This window comes from Cyprinodon variegatus, unplaced genomic scaffold (genome assembly GCF_000732505.1).
Source record: "Cyprinodon variegatus isolate N-32 unplaced genomic scaffold, C_variegatus-1.0 Scaffold318, whole genome shotgun sequence".
In the NCBI taxonomy this organism is placed as follows: domain Eukaryota; kingdom Metazoa; phylum Chordata; class Actinopteri; order Cyprinodontiformes; family Cyprinodontidae; genus Cyprinodon; species Cyprinodon variegatus.
In genome coordinates this window covers 242,511-253,188 of record NW_015150771.1, presented here as the reverse complement: position 1 = coordinate 253,188, position 10,678 = coordinate 242,511, and positions in this window count along the sequence as shown.

The following is a 10,678-nucleotide window of genomic DNA, read 5'->3' as shown; positions in this document are numbered from 1 at the left end:
ACTTGGCTTAGAACCGCATCACATCATCAACCGAATTATACTACATTAGTATCTGATAACATGTCAAAACATGTAAACTTTCATGATTCTTCTGCTTATAAAAATCTGAATCGAGAATCGATTGGAACCAAATTTAAATGACACAAGTTGTAAAGTAACTCCTTTGGTCAAATAAATTCTATTTAAATTATTTATTCATTGTACTGGTTCAGCATTAATCAAGCCAGGGTGTGGTTCATAAAATTAAGCCTGCACAAAGGAAAAGAAAAACGCACCCCAAAATGACCAAATCTCACAAGAATAACAACAGCAACCTAAAGTCATGTTACAACTCAAGTTCTCGCTAAACAAATTGCTGATGTATGGTCATTAAGTATGCAATATATATTTTCCACACTGCAAAAAGGTCTTAGAGTAAGGGATGGGGGCTTGCCGTGAAGTCAGACCAAGCATTTACATAATGCATGGCTTGTTTTTACCGGGCTAGACTCCAATGTCATTATTACATAGCAACAAATGCTGCATTAAGTGCAAATAGCAAAATAAATTGTTGATTAAGTAATACAACTTGAGTTTTCTCTTTCATAGCCAAGACACATAAAACAAGTTTGTAAAATATGTGTGTTTGGATTCCGGCTTAATTTTTCATTTGCTCAGTGAGCTGAGAGATAGAGGCGCTGGTCCAAAATGTGTCAGCACTTGGTTGAATTATTAGTATATGAGGGCTCAGAAGTTTAACATGTGCACAGATCAGTGTATGTGATAAGCAGACTCCTCTATCCTTGTAGGAACATGACAACAATGGGTCCAGGTAATAGAAAGGGTGTTTAACAAATCCCTAAGGATCTCACTAGGCCATCACTCCCAGTGCAAATACATTTGAAGCATAGCTTAAAGAGCAGGATATAAACATAAAAGAGCTTTTAAAACTCCAAAAAGCAATTAAACATATCAACAATAATCTTAAGCAACTTATGCTACCCAAAAAACATATTTTTTCTTACAACAAGTCAGATTAGTTTGTGGCAATTTTGTGCAAAATAAATGATGATTCTTAGGAAGAAAGTCATTCAAGTTTGAAATTAGTTTAACCCTAATGAGTAATTACTCTAGAGCTTACTTTTCAGTGCAAAATATTTTTAGAATCTGCATCTACCATTCCAAAAACAATCTTTGTACATTTAAAGCAGAATGTACCTTATATCTGGTCAGACAGGAGTCAGGTAATGTTTGAGCATTGTTTAGCAAAATTAACTTTTCAATCAGTTGATTTGGTTTTCTGCCCAGGTCTGCTTGGTGGAGTGCCACAAGGAAAGAGATAGCTATCAGACACACAATTAATCCTTATGAGTTCTGTCTGAGCAGCAACACCATTCTGTCACTTTCAATGCAGTGGATAGAGAATGTCTTCATAGAGCTAGAAGAGTATCAATATTCACAAACTCACATATGTGATCCACACATGCACAAGACAAGATCCTCGCATGCACAGCAGAATCCACACATTTTAACTTTTTCTGTTGAATTGAAGGTAGAGAGAAGTCCAAATCCCAGCTGCTTCAAACTTAAATGCAAAGCTCTCTGGGGCACCCTCAGGACCATTTCCTGAAATGAAAGAAAACCACACCTGCAAGATCTGAGAATGAGCTTTCCAAATCTTATATACTCTCTCTCGTAAAACTATCACTAACCACTTAATGTTTTGGATTTCATCTCTGTTTTCACTTTGATATATATATATATATTTTTAAATATTGCCATAGTGCTGTAAGTCCTCTGTGTTTATTATTAATAGCACTGTGTTGTTTACAGTATTAGGTAATTCCTTTGTACATGTATTTGCATTATTATATTACAACTATAGAACCAATATTCTAATAAATGATGCAGATGAATATCTTTGCAAGGATGAAAAGAACTTGGGGCTTCCCTTCTAAAGATAAATTTAAGATTCTTCAGAACAACTTCTGTGAGAGAGAAAAACAGAAAGCAAACTCTCAGAAGCAGGTGTTCTTTCCTGGTTGACTGACTGAAGGCTCTGATTGGCCAAATTGCTGTCTAAGCCACATAACACAATCCTTCATTGGCATAATGTGTTCCCCAGATGATAGAGACATGGGAGTTTGGTGCGAAAGATGTTTAGTGAATGAAGTTTCTTCTATAAATACAACCAGTGAATAATAATCCTCATTATGCTTCTCCCTTTAGTGCTACTTCTTCAAAAGCAAATCTTGTTATTTGAAGTTGGGTTGACTGTTGTGTTGTGATTACCACTGTTACTCTTCATTGAAAGGCTTTCTATTTGCCATCCTGGCTCATGGTCTTTTTCTGTGAGGATTCAATATTTTTTTATGTGTGGGAATTCTCCATCTTTTTTTCCCATATTAAAAAAACAACCAATAATAATAACCAATAATTAGAATAATCTGTAATGGACTCAGGACTGTCCCTCTGTTCCCTGATTTGTTTAGAGCTTCCAATCCAATGCATATGGCAATTACAGAAAATTAATACACACAGATGAAAATACCTTTCAAAGCATCGGAAACCCTTTAAGCTGTCCACATGTCAATGTATTTTATTACCTTTTTCCAAGACAGACAAAAACAAATTCCTTAACAGGCTTCATGTGAAATTAATATTCATTAGGTGAATAAAAAAAAAACACATACCTTTTTGATTTTTCAAACTCTGTAATTCAGGGAAAGGGTGGAGTCAGATAAAAACAATATGCACACCCAGGATAAGGCCATTGGCTGGAAGTGGGATTTTGCTGGGAGTGGCAGGGGGGGAGGCTGCTATTAGCCTAGCGTTTGACTGGGAAGGGCCGTTTTTAATGCTGTTGCTGTAAGTCGGACTTGTTCTCTGTGAATGTTGGACTCTGACAGGTCTGTTCTCTGTCACTGGGCCTGTTCATAACTTTTATGGACAGGATTTCTAGGTGCAGCCAGTGGTCGGATAGGGTCTGGTTTGGGGAACAGTGGATCTGGTCCCTGATTTTTGTGTATTCTTGTGATGTGGTTCTTCTGACCCACAGCATGCACTGCACTGTTTGAGCCAAGTGTGAAACGGATGGGATCACGATCAGCTCCTCCAAGTCTGAGGCCATGGTTCTCGACCAGTAAAAAAAGGTGGCCTATCACCTTTAGTTTGGGGACAGGCCTGCCTCAAGCGGAGGAGTTCAAGTATCTTGGGGTCCTGTCCATGAGTGAGGGGAGAATGGAGCGGGAGATCAATAGATCAGTGCGGCTGCTACTAATGCAGACGCTGCACCGGTCTGTCGCAGAGAAGAGAGTACTGAGCAAAAAGGCAAAGATTTTGATTTACTATTCATGCTACGTCCCTACCCTCACCTATTGTCTTGAAACCAAGATCATGACAGAAAATATGAGATCCCGGATACAAGCAGCCAAAATAAGCTTTCTCCACTGGATCGCTTGGCTCTCCCTTAGAGATAGGGTGAGGAGTTCAGTCCTTCAGGAGAAGCTCGGAGTAGAGATGCTTCTCCTCAACATCAAAGGAGTTGGGTGACGTGGCTTGTACGGCCAGGATGCTTCCCTTGGAAGGTGTTCCAAGCACTTCCCATCAGGTGGACCCAGGGAACGACCAAGGACAACCTATAGGGAGAGTATATACTGCATGCTAAAGCAGCATCACTGTATCCTGCACCACAGAAAAGGGAAAAAATTAAACTGAAGACAGTAAATTTCCCTCAATGTAAGAGGGGAGATAAGAAAGAATGGACACATCATAATAAATAAGGAATGGATAACAGAGATGCTGAAGGAGCAGAAATATCAAAGTAAATATTATAAAACACTAGAGGGATTAAGAGGGTTAACAATGATCAAAAGATTTAACATCCAACTGGTTTTCTTTAAGACAGGTGATATTGGAGCTGTCTGAACATTGTGTGCCTGCAGTATGAACCAAGGACACATAAATTGCTGTTTGGCTTTTTCCTTATTTAACCAAGCCAGCATACTGGCTAATCAATACTATGTTCGTTCTGTTAGGTCTGTAGGGTTGTGTTTGTGTGCGTTTTATGTCTCCTACCTGCAGGCTGATTGGATTCAGCTGGGGCTGAGTTACCCCAATCACTGTGACAGACACCGGGTGGTTAATGTTTTACCAGTGGTAACAGGATTGTCTGAGTCAAATTTAATGCTCTGAAAGTCTGATGCTCCTCCATCTGTACTCACCATTCTGTTGTTTTCCCTCACAGCTCTCGTCCACTGGTCCCCTGGAAGATCTAACCACTTACCTGCACTGCTGAAGTTGTCTCTTCCTGGTCACAGGCAGCTCCTCTCTTGCCTTCCCCTATGCTGCTCCTCTAAATAGTTGTTCCTGCAAGGTTCACTGGGTTCTCCTGTCCAAATCAGCCTCTCATCTTAGAAGCACCACGAACTGCTCTGGAAACCACTCGGATCAAACTCTAGTCTCAACTAAACCCCAGTCTCACCTGATGCACCTGATCTCCACCATAGATGCTCCAAATCAGAAGCTCCCTCCTATTTTTCTTTTATTGTTAATTGAACTTTTGAAAACTTTTCAGACTTGTCCTTAGTGGTTGCTTAACTAACACTCAAAACACCAGACCATGTCACAATTTAAACTTTTTTTAAATTAAATTTGTTTTGAAAATGTTTAGACTAAAAACCCCAAAAATGGCCTGGCTACACAAAAATGATCGATCTATCTATTCCATCTTCATCCAAACTTATAGTTTACTTTTTCAGAGATGTGTTTTATGGTCAGAAGAAGAAATGCGAAGCATCTACTTAAACTGTAAGTTTGGAGGCATTGATGTGAGAATTTGACCTAAAAACACTTAACCAGTTATCAAAGACAGTAGTGGTATCATCATAAAGTTGGGGCTATTGGCCATTTGACATTGGTGTATTGCATAAAGTGGTTAGAATAATGAAGATTAATTACTACCTGCAATTTCTTTTCATTTACCTTCAATTCAGATACTAGCTTTCAACTGGTTAAAATTTGAAAATATTATTTAAAGTCGTAGGAAAGTCATATTTAAATTTCAAATAATTTTGGCTCTAACATATATGTATATGTACTCTTTATCAGATGCTATTGTCCCAAAAGTTAGAAAATTTCTATAAAAAAAAAAAAATCCTTTCTTAAAATCTGTGTTGTTTTTTTTACATTATTTTATTCAGGCTTGTTATATATATATATCAGCTTGTACACCTAAATTCGGCCAACCATATATCTAAAGTCATCTGTCAATCCTTTTTTTTTTCAGTCATAGCATCTTGATTCATATGTCGCAGTTAATATACGCAACTGTTGAAAAGAGAAATAAGAATAATTTACTTTATCATTGAGTTCCATCCCAGTGTTCACAGGGATGGACGTCTGTGTCGTCGGCAGGCGTAGAGCTAACGGAATTGGCAGCGTTGCGAGGCAAGGGTTCAAACATGTACGGCTGTAAGCCTTCTACACCAAACCAAGCTTCTGATGCCCTGGTGTCCTCTTCCACAACAACTTCGTCCCCGCTTTCCTCCTCTAGATAAAACATGTATGACGGAGGAGACTCATCCACGACCTTCGACACAAAACTCTCCTCCTCTTGCATGTCTCAACTGTCCATAGCGTTCTTTGACAGTGTCGTTTCTAAATCACCAATTTAGTGCTACTTAGTCCCAATGTAATTTCCCATTGGAAACCTACTAGCACTAAGTTGCTAACTGGTTAGCAAGATGCTTCCAAGACACCAGCCACAACTAAAGTTGCTTACGAACCTTCCACCACAACAATTCTGCCCCATTGATAATCAACCAATCACATTCATTTTATTCACTCATGTAAAGTCGGGCACCACTCGGGAGAATTCGGAACTGCAATCTCTGGAACAACTATTTCCCTACAATAATAATGACAAACACACTTCTGAATTGTTTTTGTAATGTAGATTTAGCTTCACAGTGAGAAAGAGAAGTGTTGTGAAGCTAACATTAGTTGAAAGCAACTTTATATGATACAATTATTATAACAATTTAAAAAAGAGGGATATTCACTTGACTTTATTAAATATTAAAAAATGAATTGCATACCTCCAGCTAGAACAAGCTATGTTAGGGTGACAGTTGAGGAGAGACGGCCATTGCAGAAGTGCAGACAGCCATTTTAGAGAAGGACATCAATGCAGAAAGCCAGCTTGGCAAAAGTGGATAAACATTTTGAAGGGATGAAACTACACTATAACTCACCATTTGGTTATTGGAAAAACCATAGAAAATGCAATCACCCTCAGTGCAGTGAAATTATTTCTAGTCTGAATACAAAGACATGCTCTCTGCCCTGCGTCCTCCTCCTACACATGGTAATCCATCAAACAGAATAATGATGAATCTGCGAAATGTTGCATCCAACCTGACATTCACCGCACCAAAGTTTGATGGTCTTTTCTTAACAAGAATTTAAAAGTTGATTGATTCTGGGGATCCCGCTGTTGGTTCAGATTATATCTCTTAGGTCAGAAAATTGGTCCTCTGGTTTGTGTTTTGAAATGTATTTAGTATTTACCCATTTAAAAAATAGGGCCACTAATCACAACAGCTGTTATCAATTAGTTCAATCAATTTTAACTAGGTCCACTCAGAGTTAAGCACATGAGCAACAAGTATGAAAAGCCGTTATCAGTGGAGCGCAGTTTTGATGAGTCACCATGACAATAGGCAACGGGAAAGGCCTATTTCACCACACTGGAAGTAGAGATTTGAATGCAGAAATGTAAAAAAAAAATTAAATAAAAAATAATGTGAATAAAAAAGATAGACAATGGGAACGAGCATGTAGGACGGCCTTACGTAAACGTATCACCAGAATGATTCACACTTAGGACGACCACCTATTTTGATGAGCCACAGAGAAACAGAACATCATCCACTTTGCACTTTACAAATGGCAGCGCTTACCACACTGCTTGCTTCTTCAGAAACTTGGCCCAGAATACCAGTTAAAGAAGCATTTTATACACACAGTCTGCCACATTATCACATAATTGCATTATACACGTTTGTAAAATGAGGAAACATTACTGGCCCCGGCCATCTTAAAATAATGCATAATTCTTGATGCAGGACACCCTGGATGCACAATGACAGAGCTCTCTAATAAGTGTAATCCACTCTGTATGTTACCTCCGTTTTCATTTCCAAATTTTGTCCTAATTAGGTAAACTGCTGGGAAACATGAGCCTTAACATGTAACAGGCAGGTATGATTAGGGTTTAACAAGCACATACGTGACACATAAAAATAATCTTAACATTCTGAAAAGAACAATTTAAATCCATTACTAAACTGTCCAAATTATTAGTATTTTCAAACCTGTAATGAGTGGATTTATTCTTCAAACTGTGTCTTGTTTGATATATCTAGCCTTAGCAATCAGAGAGAAAAAGTTCCATTTTAACGTAAATATGTCCTCCGTTTATTTTATCTTTTTAAAGGAGCACTCTGTAAAGTATTTAATTATTTGCCAGTCTGTCTGTAGAATTATTTCATATTTAACTGCAAGAAATTAAAGTAAGACACTATAGGTTTAAATACTTAATTTTTGCCACTTGCATCTACTGAAGCAATGAGAAAACTGACTTTACCAGTTGCCCATTGAGACATTGATCTATTATAATCACTTCGCTTTATTTCTGGTTGTGCAATAAGTGTTTAACATATTTTACAGAGTTTGAATAGTCAGAGAAGTTGATGACTTTATGGTGAGAAAAACAAGTGTAGTTATTGCATAAAACTAATGCATCAAAGTGAGAAACTGACATAAACTGTCTGCGAAAAATAATCAGAACTGTTTTTGCTTGCAGTGACATCTTATATGCTGCCTCGCCTTCCCCCTCTTCTGTTTTTTTCCTGCCTCCCTCAGCGTACCCAGCCAACGCCCAGTTGCTGCAGTGCAGCTCTCTTCCCTTTCTCTGTCTCTGCAGTGAGACAGTGAGGCAGTGGGACGGGTTTTACATGTTGGCACGTATTGTGTTGCAATATAAGAGATGCTGAGACTGCAACCCCTTTTATGTTGGATTAATCAGAGCACTGTTTCATACATGAAGGTGACATGCTTACATTCTTTTGGCTTCATGCACAGGACTCTGAAAAAGTTCTGTGATGTTGTGAGACACAACTAACAGGCTGAGTTATTCCGGGAGCCTACTTCTGTTCAGTCCTCCCTTTAATCATTTTTTTGCTTAAACTTTTCAACAGAAGTTCTGCAGCAGGGCTGTGAATCATCAAAGTGAGATGTTCTTACAGCATGACTTGCTAAAATACAACCTTCAAATTCCGACCTCAGCAAGCCGGCTGTAGTTTGGCTCTTCCTCCATCAGTATCATCTCCTGAATCCAGATTGAGAAAGACATCCCATTTCCCTTATGTCAGTAGAAACTATACTGCAGATCCTGTTCTCCTCAACATTACCCAGTTGTAGGTCTATATGTATGATGTTTCTAACTTAACCAAGCACTAAACAACATTTGCAGCCAAACATTAAAACTTAGATAGTATCTTAGGAGAAGGATGAGGCCATTGGAGATTGAAGAATACTAAGATACTTGATAACACTGCTGTGTTGTGATGAGGGATCTGATGTATGGAGCTATTCAGAGTATGTTATGTTGCTCCCATGACATGTTGCTTTTTTATTTTTCCAGAGTTTTTTTCAAAATACTGAGATGTTTTAAAGTAATGGGAAGTAGTTTTAGACGTAAGCTTTTTCAAAATGACTTTAGTTATCACTTTAAATCACATTTAATTCCATACATTCCTACAAAAATGTACACAGGGGTAGGCACCGTCGAGGTTAGTGCCTTTCTTACCACCATGAGATGATAGGAGGGTGAAATCCAACAACTTTTAGATTACAAAAGAGCTACACTTCCCACTAAATAACAATCACCCTAGTGAATGCTTACACTCAAAATTAAATAACTAGAAAGTGTTATTTTATATCCAGATACCTTGTTTTCAAAAGATGCATGACATAAACCCAGGTTTAAATGAACACATATGCCAGAAATCTACGGCCAAAACACATACTTTATTTAAACCCGTTTCTCTTTCAAGGGTGGTTTTGTAAGTTTTTCTTTTTTTTTTTTCTTTTGATGATTAAATTTATTTATTTTTTTTAGTAAATGTTAAAGATTGAGTGTGTTATAGTCTGTTTTTACTCCTGTGATGCGTATACCATCAAATCCTCTAAATACCTCAAAGGAAAAAATGTAAAGGCACCCAAATTTTCTGCTAAATAATTTTGCATCGATATTTTTTTTCCATAAATATCAGACAACAAACAAACAAGCGGGAACTGCTGCTGAGGCTATTGATTCAGCTATGACATTGTTTGCCTTGACCTGTCTCAGCCATTGCTAAGGGATGATTTAGTAAGAATTGAGATAGGGTGTTAAAATATTATATTTCCATATAATATTTTAACACCCTATCTCCATTCTTACTAAATCATCCCTTAGCAAGACGATGAATGAAGATTGCAGCTGCAGCAAAGGGAGACACCTGCTTTGTCATCCTCTGCAACCGGACAAGAACCACACCCCTCTCAGCAGCACCTACTAATCTATGGAACATTGCAGTTTGTGGAAACACTGCATGGCAAACACATTTACTGTAATCTAACTCTTGTAAAAGTCAAAGGACGAAGAGAGAGGAGCTACAAGGCACCATGGTTGGTATTGATTGGAAGCAATGCGGGTCTTGTCTTATGGTGCTTGTGAGATGCTCTTTCAGGGCGGTGCCAGGTAATCTAAACCTCAGAGATCAGCAAAATTCCTGGTATGTTGAATACGGCATTCCTGCAGTTCCAACAGAAATCAAGGAAAAAACGTTCGATGATTAGTAAAGTTTGACTCTAGTTTTGTCCTTAAAAACTATCATAAGATAGTGCTGTGGCATGGATGTTGTTTATTTAAGGGGGAAAAACAATAAAGTTTATAAATGTGCAAACTGAGCTATTAATAGCTGCTTGCCAAAAAAGATTTGACACTTTAAAAGGAGACAATATGCAATATGTAAATTTTTTTTTTTTAGCATTTTAGGCAGAACAAGTTTTCATTATTCTTGTCCTGGGCAGGATGATGGTCTGCAGTGGTGTGATGCCTTGGCTTCAGCAGGGGTGACTCTGAGATAATTTCTTGGCTGACTGCCAGGTGCGTTCCAGCCTCCTCAAAGCACTTTGGTTCTCACAGAGTACGTCTGGCTCCGCTCCGCTTCAGTGATCAATGGTTCCTAATGGAGGGACGCTCATGCGGAGCAAAAGTTTTAATTAAAACACTTTTATCTGAAGCCATAAATGAATTCAGACAATGATTTATATTTCTTTCAGATCTGTGGGGGTCAGTTATAATTTTCTGAGAGCTTAACTAAAAGGCTGCATCAGACATGTCTGGTATTTCAAGGATTTGATCCATAATGCAGGAATGTTTAAAAAGTTTTGGGTAAAATAAAAACTCAAGCAGCAGATTACACTGAGAAACAACTATACACATCTGTCTTGATGTCTGTTGCTCTGTCTGAGCTATCAAATGAACAATCCATTAAATGAGCTATCAAGGGATCTAGCCCTTTTTTATGCAAATTAAACAAAATTATTTATATATTTTGTAGAATTTACCATCAGCAATTACAGGTAA